The sequence below is a fragment of the Chrysochloris asiatica genome, unplaced genomic scaffold (genome assembly GCF_000296735.1).
Source record: "Chrysochloris asiatica unplaced genomic scaffold, ChrAsi1.0 scaffold00116, whole genome shotgun sequence".
Lineage (NCBI taxonomy): Eukaryota > Metazoa > Chordata > Mammalia > Afrosoricida > Chrysochloridae > Chrysochloris > Chrysochloris asiatica.
Genome location: NW_006408634.1, coordinates 441,439 through 448,381, shown reverse-complemented (window position 1 = coordinate 448,381; position 6,943 = coordinate 441,439).

Here is a 6,943-nt window from a genome sequence, read left to right as displayed (position 1 = left end):
GTTACGAATCGGGCTGCGAACCTCAAGGTCAGCAGTTCAAAACTACCAGCAGTTCCGCGGGAGAAAGATGAGGCTTTCTGCTCCTGTAAAGATTTATAGCCTCAGAAACCCTGTACAGGATCAGTATGAGTCAGTTCCGACTCCACAGCCCATAACTACCTTTATCTGTGACCAGCATGGTCACCAGCCAGACCACATGCAGGGCCCATTTCTTATAATGATAACTATCTTGTTGGATTAGGACTAATCTTTCTCTAATATGACTTTATCTTGAGTTGATTACACCTGTAAATGCCTTATTTCCAAATAAGATCATATTCACAGGTGCAAGGAGTTAAGGAATCAATCTATCTTTTTCTTTGTTGAGGAGAGTGGGAGATACAACAGAATCCACTCCATTCATTCATTAACAGTACTAACAATAAACAATCTCAGATGCCCTTTCTTGGTCATGTGACATTGGATCTCGTCGCCTCTGTTTCCACATAAATAAATTGGAGCTAAGAGACATAGTGTCAGGACTATGTTTGTTGGTGTTAAGTGCCAATGAGTCAGTTCCGACCCATAGCGACCCTGTATAGGATTTCCAAGGAGCAGCTGGTGAGCTTGAACCACCAACCTTGTGGTTCAAATCAACTTTGCATCCAGCACATTAACCCGCAGCACCACACCAGGACTCCATTTTGTCTGTGGCTTTTACTCAATCATGTAAATGCTATTGCTTTCTGGACTGGGAGGCTCTTGAGAGAGCAGAAACCTGCTCTTACCTTTCATGCACAAAGGTGTCAAAACGGAGAACTCAGTGCACATTTGATGGGCTTTGAGTTATGGCCCCTAGAGTATGGATTGTTGCTGCTGTGTGCCATTGTGACAACTCAGATTCATAATGACTCTAGAGGGCAGAATAGTGTTTCCTCTCTCCAGACTTTTTCTCCCACAGAGCAACAGGTGGGTTCAAACAGCTAACATTTTGGTTAGCGGTTGAGTGCTTAATCATTACCACTGCTAAGGTAACTTTGAGTATGGATGAAGTCATCAAATGATAGAATCTATTTGCTTAAATGGCATCTTCAAGTTTCCTCACCTAACTCCCTTCTGTGTACTATGGCTAGGACAACATCCCAACCATATAGCTGTTAAGTTCTTGCTTGCATATCTCTCATGACAAGGAACATATTATCTGCCATGGCAGTCAAAACATTAAGGACAGTTACAGAGATCTTCCCATAACCATGCATTATTCACAGGTGTATGAGTTTGAACAAATTTTGGATGGCACATTGACAATATTTGCGTGCATTTAGATGCATTTAATCTCTTTACTCTGCAATTCTGCTTCAGGAGTCTGCCCTGCGGATAGGTTTACATTACACATGAGATCGCAGTCTGTATGTGAGATCAGAGAGCCAAACGTCATTTCTAAGAGTAGAAGATTGGAAGGAACCTATTGTCCACCTGCCGAGGTTTGGGGAGATGGTGTATCCTTATTGTGGAAAATTCTATAGCTCCTCGTGTAGTCATATAGGCAAGAAGAAGTAAGGAGAACATGATGTACAATGTGCTAACATGTCTGAAAATAGCATGGGAGGGTATGTACATGCATTGGACATCTCTGGAAAGACAAAAGAACTTACTGACAGTGATTGTCCTTGGAGAGATACAGTGAAGGTCAGAGAGACAAGAAACACTTGTCATTATATACCCTTGAAACCTTTCAAATTTTGTAAGTGGGCAAGTATTGCTTCTATAAAAATTTCAGACAATTAAAAAGAATTGATAAACACCCACAAACCAGCAACAATCCTTGCTACAAAGATATTCGAAACAGTACAAAACCCAAACCAAGCTAGTTCTCACTGAGCCATCTCTGAGTCATTGCAACCCCGTATGTGTTAGGTGAGGACACTTTTCCATAGGGTTTTCAATGGCTGGCTTTTGGGAAATCGATAGCCAGGCCTTTCTTCTAAGGTGCCTCTGGGCAGACTCAAACAATTAACCTTTTGGCAGCTGTCATGCTTGCTAACTGCACTGTGGGCCAAGTAGAAAGAGCGCATTCTCCAGCAACTGAATCCCACTTTCCAGTGATAGCCAAAATTTGCAGGCTTGGCTTATGTGATTCTGGCTTGGTTATGCACATGGAATTGCTAATATAATTAGAATCTTACTATAATTTTATGTATTACTTTAGAAAGAGAAAAAACAAAAATTAGGATTATGAAAAGTTATCTGTAATTCAATCACCCACAGATCCTTTCTGTTGATATTCAGTGCGTTCCCCGCCCCCCCTGTTAGAACTATATGTATAGATATATTTTGAAAGCAAAATTTGATTGTTTTCTAATCACATTTTGCATCTTAATTTTTTAAATCTGAGAGACTTACATTTTTTGCATATAAAAAAATAAGTTCATAATCATGATTTTATTGGCTACACAATATCCCATCGTATGGTAGTGGAAAATTATACTTAATTGCATTTAACACAGGAGTTCTTGGGTAATGTCAATGGTTAACATGCTCAACTGCTAAACAAAAACTTGGTTATTTGAGTCCACTCAGAGGTACCTCAGAAGAAAGGCCTGGTAATCTACTTCTTTTAAAACAAGTCAGAGATGAAGGAAGGGTTAGAAAGGGAGAAGGTGAAAGGAAGAAAGGAGAGGAGAGAAGCAGAGAAGAAAGAAAGGGAGGCAAAGAGGGAAGAAGGGAAGAAAGAAAGGGAAATGATGGATTGCTTTAGAATAAAAATTTTTCTTGCATCTCATCCAATCAATACTCTTCATTTTCAGGTCTGAAAACATGAAACCTAGAGAGGATAACTGCCCACATGACCAACAGACCTCTCCCCACTCCCATGCCTCAACCACCATTAAGACCATAGTCCAATTGATGAATGAGACAGAAAAACAGAGGGCCAGGGAACTTTACCACCTCACACAGTAAAGTGGGGACACCCACATCGGTACCTCCCAGTCAGATCCTCAGTGGGACCACCTTTTCTCCCTGAATAACCAAGTGATGCTCTACCTCCAAAGACAACAAAAGGAAAACTTACCTCCCAGCAAGTCTACAGCTCAGAGGATTGGCTAAGGTTGGATTCATAGAGATATCGGCCTCTGGCCAGGGACCTTGAGACTGTATTCTCCCTAAAGACCTCAGAATCAGGGCTCATTATCCAACCCTGTGCCTGGCTGCAGCCAGTGAGAAGATGGCCCTTCCATTCATCCCCTCCCTTCTTTCATGGCACGGTGGAGAGGAGTCTCCATGATGCAGAACTGTGGTTCCTTGGCAAGTGTGCATGCTTCTGATACGAATGTGGATGTATGGGTCTTCTCCTACTCTGCTGGTGGGATTGCAAACTGGTACCGCCACCAGGTGGGCAATCTTGTAGAATCAAGTTCACAATAAAACATCCTTCAACAGATGTCGATGATGGATGTACAACCTGCTTGATGTAATTGATTTCATTGAATGGCACAAGTGAATAAATGTTAAAATGGCAAATGTTGTGTTACTTGCATTTTTTTTTTTTTACAACAATACCAGAATGTTATAATGCCACACACACAAAATTTCCTTCCCATGGATATTGGTAATGGTTGCACTATATGATTGGAGTAACCGGTTTCATTGAATAGCATAAGTGAAAGATGCCGAATTGGAAAATATTGTGGTACCTATTGTGTTCTTACAAAAATTTAAAAATGTTAAAATGGGGAAGAGAAGCATGCCTCCCATACCACTCAGCTGTACAGAGAAAGAGGTCTGAAGCCTGCCACAACATGGAGAGTCTTTGAAAATATTGTTGCTAATTGCCACTGGGTTGGCGACTTTATGTCTATCTAAACGAAATGTCCAGGTCTGCATGGTCCTCACAATTTTGTGTTGTTAAGTGCTGTTGAGTCGGTTTCAACTCATAGCGACCCTGTATAGGGTTTCTGAGGAGCAGTTGTGTTTGAACTGCTGACCTTGTGGTTTGCAGTCCAGTGCTGTTCCAGTTGGTCAGCAAACCAGCAAGCTTTGCACAGTAGGATAGCACTCAGGCAAAATGATAATAGTGCCAACCAAATTAAAAAATAAATAAATCTCTTGTCCATCAAGTTGATTCTGACTCCTGGTGATCTTCTGTGTTATGGAGTGGAGTACAGGAGCAGATCGCCAGCTCTGTCTCCTGGGTAGATTGTGATTAGCAGCTGAGAGCTTAAGTGCTCCACCTCTGGGCATCCTAGTTGTTGTTAGGTGTTGTCAAGTTAGTTCAGACTCATAACAACCCCATGTTCAACAGAAGAAACACTGTCCACTCCTGTGCCATCCTCACAGTCCTTGCTGTTCTAGTCTTTGTTCGAGTCACTTTGTTGATTCATATAATGAGAGCTTTCCCCTTTATTTTTGGATTCTCTGCTTTACCAAGCCTGATGTACTTCTCCATAGATTGGTCCCTCCTGATGACATGCCTAAAGTAAGATGGACAAACTCCCATCACCCTTGATTCTAAGGAGCATTCGAGATGTACTTCTTCCAAGACAGATCGGTTCATTCTTCTGATAGCTCAGCCTTACCACAACTTTCCTGGCATTTTTTTCACAAGTGCGGTTTTCAAGAATTAAAAAATTCTTTATAATAAATTCCATGATCATCCTGTGTCCTTTAAAAAAAAAAAATCTATCAGGATTATCCCTTTGGGATTCTCCCCACTTTTAAACAAAACATAACCTTCTTTGCTAGCTTTGAGTTTAACCTTCCAAGCAGATCTCCTCTGAAGACACTGTTTTCTGTTTTCTTTTAAGTTTTTATTGTGAATTATGTGATAGTTTGCATGGGAGAACATTAGCTTTACATTCATTCTATCGTATATCATTTCATTGCCATGATTACAATCTCCTCCATGCATCATCAAACAACCAAAGGGTACACCCCACAAACCTGCCCCACCAGCCATCAGCACACAGCCCCTCTCCCACCCTGAGTCTAGAGTCCCCAGCTGCTCCATATCTCCATGTCATCATCTCTGCCTCCATCTCTGGCATCACTGCTTTTCTGGGTAGGGTCCCGCACTCTGCTCTTCTCCCTTGATGGTCCCAGGGACCTCCACTCCTGGACAGCAGAGTCAACCACTCCCCTCCTTTTGCTACAAAATGTCTATCTTTACATTTCCAACCCTCACAGTAAGTCCTGATAACAATGATTCACTATTGTACTACAAGAGACCTATCGGCATCTCCTTTCATCAACCCCACCCAGAGAGTGGAGATTCTACCTTCTGTGCCCTCTGGATCTAGGTTCCCTCTTGAAAGCTTGTAAGCCAGTCACTTCTTGCCTTTGTAGCTCCCCCTCACCCATTATGGATAGCCAATGTCTAAGTTGCTCATCCCTGCCAACCCTGTGTACCTAGGGGGTGCGAATGATCCTCGCTGTAAAGATTTGTTCCCTCTTTTCAGCTACTACATCCACAAGTATAGGTCAAGTTAATCAAATTGTAGTGAATTACTCTGTTTTTCCTCTTCTTTCTTCTAGTTGAGTTCTGATCATCCAGCCATTGAAGCATCTGCAAGTATGGGTGTTCTTGTGCATCTCCCCTCACTTCATATCAGCTGGATGCTTCACTCTCTGCTCTAGTCCTCTGTGGCCATGTCACTGACTCTGGGCCCAGGAGCCCCCAGGTCTTGCCATACTGCTGGCCAACCAGGTCTCCACCTGGGTTCACAGGAGTCTATTGAATGTGGTTGGACTTAGCTCACAACTTCATTGCTGTTTTTCCCCTGCTTCCCCTTATCGGTGACCAATGTGGTCACCAGCCAGACCACATGCCTGCTTGTGTATTCCCCTTGAGTCTTAATCTTGGAAGGGGGTTTGCCCTGAGGGGACCCGACCACTTGCCTTGATGGTTCCCAGGTGAACAATTTTCTGAAGCCACTGTTTTGATTGTATCTCTCTCTCTCTCTCTTTTAATGCACTTTGGGATGAACAGAAGCGTATTACCAAGAGAACTTGTCTGCAGCCACTCACTGATTGTAGAGCCATGTTCAAACATGTTTTAATTGGAATAAATTTAACTGGAATCCTAGTAACAATACTTATTGACTGACCCTCGAGTACCATTTAATTTCTTGACTGCTACTTCCATGGGCATTGAATGTAGATTCAAGTAAAATGAAATCCTTGACAACTTCAATCTTTTCTCCATTTACATTGATGTTGTTTATTGGTGCAATTGTATTTTTAAAAGCTTTCTTTATGTTGAGGTATATATAATCCATATGGAAGGCTAAGTGCTTCAAGTCTCCTTTCAGCAAGCAAGGCGTATCATCTGCATATCACAGGTTGGTAATGAATGACTCCTCCTCCAATCCAATTTTAAATAACCTCATATGCATGTGAAAGTTGGACAATGAGTAAGGAAGACCATAGAAAGAAGGATGCATTTGAGTTATGGTGCTGGAGAAGAAAATTAAAATATTTGCCAGGAGAACAACAACGACAAAATTTTATGTTGAAAGAAGTACAGCCAGAGTGTTCCTTGGAAGCCAGGATGGCCAGACTTTGTCTCTAAAATTGTGAACATACTATCAGGAGGAACCAGTCCCTGGAGAAGGAGATCATGCTTGGTAAAGTGGAAGGTCAGAAAAAAAAAAAGAGAAAGACCCCCAATGAGATGGATTGGCACAGTGGCAGCAGCAATGGGCTCAAGCGTACCAATGGTTGTGAAGTTGGTGCAGGACTGGACAGTATTTCGTTCTGTTGTGCATAGGGTCACTATCAGTCGGGACTGACTTCATGGCACCTAACAACAGACCAAAAGGTCAAAAATTACTCTAAAGTAAAGATGATAATGTAAGGGAGTAGGGAAGCTAGAACACTGGAAACAGAACAAAATGCCATGATAGAGAATGCTGACACACCAAAGCTGTAATAATGTCATCGAACAATTTGCATAGAAATTGTCAAA